We start from the raw sequence: 7279 nt of genomic DNA, 5'->3' as shown, positions 1-7279 counted from the left end.
TCCCAGGATCAAGTCCCACATCAGGCTCCTTGCATGGAGCCTGCTTCTCCCTCTGCCTGTGTCTCTGCCTCTCTCTCTGTGTATCTCTCATGAATAAATAAATAAAATCTTTAAAAAAAAAATAAAGGGTCAATGATGAGAATCCATGTATATTTATATTCAAGAGGATGGGTTGGTTTATGCTACAGTTAAAACTCCATTTAAAAAACTCAGTGGTTAAAAAATAATAATAATAACTCAGTGGTGGGGCGCCTAGGTGGCTCAGGTTATGAGCCCAGGGTTGTGGGATCAAGCTCTGCTCAGCAAGCAGCCTGCTTCCCCTCTGCCCCTCCTGCCTACTCCTGCTTTCTCTTTCTCTGTCTCAAATAAATAAATAAAATCTTAAAAACACACACACACACAAAACTCAGTGGTTTAAAGCATAGACTTACTGCTTACACTACACAACCACTTCAGATCCCCTTCAGAAAAAAAAGGAGTGTTTGCCTAGAAGTGCCTCACATCACTTGCACTCAGATTTCAATATTCAAAGCAAGTCACACAGCCATGCACAATTTCAAGGTGAGGGATAAGTGCTATCCTACCACGAACCCACAAGAAAAGAAAAATAGAGTATCAGTGTGCAGCCCTAACAACTACCACACTATGAAAGAGCCTAACACCACACCTGGCGCATAGTAAGTGCTCAATTATTGGCAGCTGCTATTATTAGCACAACTGAGGGGTCTGGGAAAAAACCTATTCTAATAACCCTAAGTTAAAAAGCTGAATGAGTATGGAGATCTGGGGGAAAAAAAAATCATCCATGTTATTTGCAATAACCCAAAGGTAAATTTACAAAGAATTTCACAATTATATAATGGAGAAATATGCCAAAAAGTTTCTAGGAAGCAAAAAAAATAGTAAAGACGACGACAACCCTCTCCGGTCTCCTCCCTCTTTGGGAACTTTGTACTGTATCGCTCAATAAACTCTGCTTTGCTGCCCACCTCCAACCTAAAAAAACAGTAAGCAAGAGTTACCAAAATAGTACCACAGGCCTTTTACAAAGATATACAAGGGGGTGGTGGGCACTGAGGTGGGCAATTGACAGGATGAGCACTGGGTGTTATTCTGTATGTTGGCAAATTGAACACCAATAAAAAATAAATTTATTATTTAAAAAAAAAACAAAGATATAAAAGGGAGGGACATGCCAAAATGTTTCTAGTAAACAAGATATAGTAAACAAGAGTTTCCAAAATAGTACCACACATCTTTATTCATTTAAAACATGTAAAACTCCACTGATATCTTTACTTTGAAAACATTAAAAAAATTATTCAGCCTTTCAGAGATTCATTTCTAATCACAGAACATAACTTCCCCATATTATCCCTGTAAGTTCTTTTTTTTTTTTTTTTTTTTAAGATTTATTTATTTATTCATGATAGACATAGAGAGAGGCAGAAAGAAGCAGGCTCCATGCCGGGAGTCCGACACAGGACTCGAACCCTGGACTCCAGGATCGCACCCTAGGCCAAAGGCAGGCGCTAAACCACTGAGCCACCCAGGGATCCCCTATCCCTGTAAGTTCTTAAGGGAATTCTCCCACAGGGGTTTTCAGGACCTTAACCATCAATCAGGGAAAGAGATCTAGTTAGTAAAATGAGATCTGAATTCTAAGCCTACCTTGGCCATAGATCAGCTCTATGGTCTCACAAAATATTTACATGACTATAAATCCATTATATCATCCATAAAATGATGAAATTGGACTAGGTGGCCTACAAAGTCCCTTCCAACACTACTCTTCTTCAATCCTAAAAAGCCAGAAAGAGGCTTTGGTTGAGAAGAATCTAGTTGACATGCTGAATTATGTAAGCCCTGATAACGCTTAAACTAGAAATAACTGCCACAGCCACAGCTATAATGGTAGCAACAAAGCTTAGTTCAAGACTGAACATAGGGAAAGTCAGTACCTAGGGAGAGCCCTGCTGGCATGAAATGCTGCATTAGAGCAGATAAGGGTGGACAGAGTAGGACTATTATGTGTAAATAAGGAGACTGGTATTTGGCCATGGCTTATGAAATCAGTCTTTTAGTAACACTTCTTACAATATTCCAGTCCCAGCTCTGGGAACCAGTGACAAAGATGGGAACAAAGTTGAAGCAAGGAACCTACAAACATTGTTAAGCTTGGGATCTTCAACTATCAGATCTCAGTACCAACAGACTAGGCTTTTCAATTCCTTAAGACTCCAAATCAGGGGTGCCTGGGTGGCTCAGTCGGTTAAGTGTCCAACTCTTGATTTCAACCGACGTCATGATCTCAGGGTCGTGAGCTGAGCCTGTGTCCAGCTTTGCACTGGGCATGGAGCCTGCTTGAGATCTTGAGATTCTCTTTCACCCTCTCCCTCTGCCCCTTCTCCCCTGCCCTCACCCATATACTCCCTCTCCCCTAAAAAAAATAAATACATAAAAAGACTCCAAAGCAGTAATCCAAATACATACCTAGAGATCAAGAACTTGAAACTCCTTAGACAGATTTAAAAAAAAAAAAAAAAAAAAAAGAGCTGCAAAACAACATGTTACAAAATAGCTCCTCTCTCCATCAGTGATACTTGTATCATTTTCAGCTAAACAGAAGCCCCTGCCAGACAAGCTACCAGTACATCCTCACTCTCTGAGAATATAAGACTGTCCCTACAACAAAATGGGAAACAGTGCTGGTCTCTAATGAACACCAATGGAAGACAATACACTAATTCATGCCATAAACAAAGCCAACCAACACTGCTATATTAATTTTCCTATTCCTGCAGTCCTATCCACGATCTTTAAGGAAGCTACCCATTCTAACTGTATAAACAACATGGGACACCTCTACTGTCTCTCATGCTTCAAGAGTCACTGCCTATATGACTAACAATCTCCTACCTGAAAACCTAAAACCTGGCAAATATATTTAATAAAACTATGGTACAATTCGAAAAGACTCACCATGTCTGGACAACATTTTAAAAGGCTATGATTCTACATGTGCATTGTCACTTACTTTTATAGCCATGTTTCCTTCTACTTGTCAATCACAGAATAATCTCCAATCCTGCAAAGGATATATTGATCAATATAGTAGAGCCAATGCCATCCTTGATTTTTAGGAATTTAAATATGAAGTACAAGTAGATGGGGATGGAGACAGGGAAGCATATACAATACTGAATGAGTAAAAGAAATCCTTTTAACAAATCAGTTTTTAAATATATTGGAAGAGGACAGAAGATAAGGCTCAATTTTTCAAGGGAACCTTGCTGAATATTATTAAAAACAAAGATTACCTTTATAAAATGAAAAACCATCCTCTAAGTAAGGTGATAAACCAATAATAATTTACATAGGAAAAATCTCCATTACCCAGTGTAAAGCAATGAGAACTCCCAATGACTAGCGCTCTCTACTGAACACTGGAAAGCTACAGTATTGCACTTAAAAGCTTAAATCTTTATAGGAAAGACAAAAGCTTCAGAAGTCATACTGCAAGACATTAGGCAGTTAGTCACAGCCTTAAAGGGTCACAAGGCCTCACTAAAATAGCTACCTTGCTGTTTGCAAAACCTTTTGTGACATAGATATAAATTTGTTTCCTGACCCTACTATTTTCTTAATATCAACTTTTAGATAAAAATAGGTAAATATAAATGGGCAAATAAGTGCCAACTTTTATTCTATGATTTGCTCCATCTCATTTAAAACTATAGGATAGTCTTGTCCTATCCTGTATTTTCTAAATGAAGGGGGAAAAACTCCACTCCCTCCACCTCCCCGAAAGGGGGACTCTAGAGGATCTAGACCTGTGGTGTCAAATGCCAATACCACTATGTGACTATTTAAATTTAAATTAACTAATATTAAATAAAATTTAAAATTCTGTTCCTCGGTCATACAAGCCACCTTTTAAGGGTTCAAAAGCCACATGTGTGACTAGTAGGTACTGCACATAGATAAGGCATTTTTCATCATAGCACAGACTTCTATTGGACAGTGCTAATCTAGAACAATGTTTCTTAAATTTAAATGTGCACAAAATTTATCAGTATAGCTTGCTAAAACAAAGAATACTGGGTCCCCATCCCAGGTAATTTATTTCAGTCGGTCTGGAATGAGGCCTCAAAATGTGCATTTCTAAACAAGCTGCAAGATAATGGTGATTTTACCTATCATCTTATGTAGTGCTGCCTATGGTTAAGAACTACTTTTTGAGGATGCCTGACTGGCTCAGTCAATAGAGTGTGACTTTTTTTTTTTAATGTTTTATTTATTTGTTTGTTTTGTTTATTTATTTATTTATGAGAGAGTGAGTGAACGAGCAAGAGAACACAAGTAGGGGGAGAGGGAGAAGCACCCAATCCGGGGGATGGGGGTGGGGGATGTTTCAATCCCAGGACTCCAGGACCATAACTGGAACACAGACCCAGGCGGAAGGTAGATGCTTAATCAACTGAGCCACTCAGGTGCCCCAAGCGTGCAACTCTTGATCTTGGGATTGTAGGTCTGAGCCCCACATTGGGTGTAGAGATTACTTAAATACAAAACAAAACAAAAAACCCCACTAGTTTTTGTTTTCTCCCATTCCATCATGGAATAATACTTCTATAAAATACCAGAAAAATGAACTGCCCAGGAAAAAACTTTTTTTAAAACAAAGACTATAAAACAAAGACTATACATAAACTTACATTTTTTATTATTAGACTCAACAGACAAATCAATTTTCTAAAAAAATGCTGTAAATACATCTACATTCTTCAAGTTCTGTACTTATCTCACCACAGACAGGTAACAAACAATCTGTAGACCTGCACAGATATGCATACTATGAGCAACCCTGACCTAAAGGGCTTATTTCACATTTTTACAGTTATCTCTGATTCCGCCACATGGTCAACAAGGATGGTGCCTTGACTTCTTCAAGCTAATCTACAGTTGAATTTAGACTGCTAACTTTACAAGAGCTGTTAGGCCAGAATATACAAATGAACATTGATAAAGTCTTTGTGTTAAATTATACAAAATTTCTTTCAGTAAATAAAACCTATGCTTTGTACTAGCTTACCGGACATAATCTTTCAAAGAATTTCTTAGAATACTGATGGTTTCCTTGAACCCAAAGTAAACAGTCCAAGCATGCTTCTTTGCTCATGTACACTTAGGGGAAGGAACAAACCAAACAGAATCCCTTCATGGGACGTCAATGCCCTTAACCAAACTGCCTCAAGCTTATAGTGTTTTCCTCCATTTACATATCAAACCAAAGAAATGGATTTTTCTTCTATTCATCTTCTGGTCTGGCCCAACAAATGAACCTTACAAGATCTCTCAAGTTTGGCCACTTCCTAGAGACTACTTTTAGAATTTTGTCACTCTAGAATTCTGTTTTACTAATTTGCTTGACTTTTAACTTAAGCAAATGATAAAATAAGGCTTTGAGAATTTTAACATTTGATCCTTTTTCCTATGTTAACAACTGGTTTAATATAACTCTACATATAGACATATTATCTGTAAAAACAACCTCACACGCTCAACCAGACATTAAGAAAAATTCCATTTGAAATTGACATTAACAAAAGAGTTTCAAGGTATCATATACAAAGTCTAGGGAATATAAAAATGAAGGGATTTTTTTTAAATGTTTCTTTTATAATGTTAGGGAAAAACCTTTTCCTCCTAAACATACTGAACGAAGCAGTAACAGAATGAGTAAGTGGTATTCAAAGCAAGAAAATGTCAGGAGCTTTAGCCATGGCCACCCCTCCAGTCCCATCTGCAGAAGCAGAGAGGCCCAAGAGCCTCCTGCTCTTTTATCAGGCTGTAGGAGCAAGGGTGTGGAACAGTTTCCCAAGCATAAAAATAAGGCAGGGGAGAATTCTGGGCGTAACCCTTGCCTGGATGCTGCCTGAATGATGCAGAAGTACTTCACCAAGCCCAGACTAACTGGTCCAGACTGAGACTACATCACCTCCTAAAGCACAAAAAAGGCCCAACAAATCAGTCTCCAGGAAAAGACTTTGCTCATACAAGACAACTTTCTGAAATGACCTAAATCAATAATCTTTTTTTTTTTTAAAGATTTTATTTATTTATTCATGAGAGACACAGAGAGAGAGAGGCAGAGACACAGGCAGAGGGAGAAGCAGGCTCCATGCAGGGAGCCTGACGTGGGACTTGATCCCGGGTCTCCAGGATCATGCCCTGGGCTGAAGGTGGCACTAAACCACTGAGCCACCCGGGATGCCCATCAATAATCTTTAATACTGCTTTTGCATGTGGGTGGGAAGAGATGGTGGGGGAGAAGGGAGGATGGGAAGACATGAGGGGTAGAGGAAAGGAGGATGGGAGTCACAGATCCCTTTGAGAATCATAAAAGAATGGAGTCATTTCCCATAAAACTTCACACAAAAATTTCATATACTATTTTGGGGAGTTCACAGAACAGCTCCATAAGGGTCCATGAATCTCAGGATAAAAAGCCTCAACCTGAACAGGTAGAAACTAAAGTAAGGCTAAGGTTACCACAGTAGTTAGAACTCCTTTTAACTTGAAACCTGACCTTTTATATGCAAGCAATCTTACAATTAAAAAGTATTTAGATTCCAGGGGTGCCTGGGTGGCTCAGTTGGTTGAGTGACCAACTTTTGATTCCAGCTCAGGGTATGATTTCAGGGTCCTGAGATGGAGATGCTTGGGCTCCTTGCTCAGCAGGACGCCTACTTGTGATTCTCTCCCTCTCAGGCCTCAAGCCCCCCATGCATATATAGGCGCTCCCTTGCTCTCTCTTAAATAAATAACTCTTAAAAAAAAAAAAAAAGTACAGATATTCCAAAAACAAAATACCTTGGTCACATAATGTATAAGAAATTTCAAAATATATTTAAAATTAAATATATATATATTTAAAATTTACTGATAAAATAATATATTTGATCCATAAAATTAGATTAATGAATACTCCCTATAACAATCTTTAATTAATAAAGGAGTAGAAAAATAAAACTTTCCCTTTACTTACTTGGAAAATTCAAACCCAACTTACATTTCATGTCCTAAAGTTATCTTAAAATTCTGCTTCCTAGTCTTCCTGAAATTTTCAAATACTGTCTTAGTACCTAAGTTCTTCTGAAACAGCTAGTGGATAAAAGCATCACAGAAATCTATTGAAATATCAGGTTTTCTCCCCTGCTAAAAAATTTTAAGTCCTCCATGATGACTATAAAGGAAAAAGGTTCATCAACTTAAA

The sequence above is a fragment of the Vulpes lagopus genome, chromosome 18 (genome assembly GCF_018345385.1).
Source record: "Vulpes lagopus strain Blue_001 chromosome 18, ASM1834538v1, whole genome shotgun sequence".
NCBI classification, from domain to species: domain Eukaryota; kingdom Metazoa; phylum Chordata; class Mammalia; order Carnivora; family Canidae; genus Vulpes; species Vulpes lagopus.
This window is presented reverse-complemented; position numbering follows the sequence as displayed.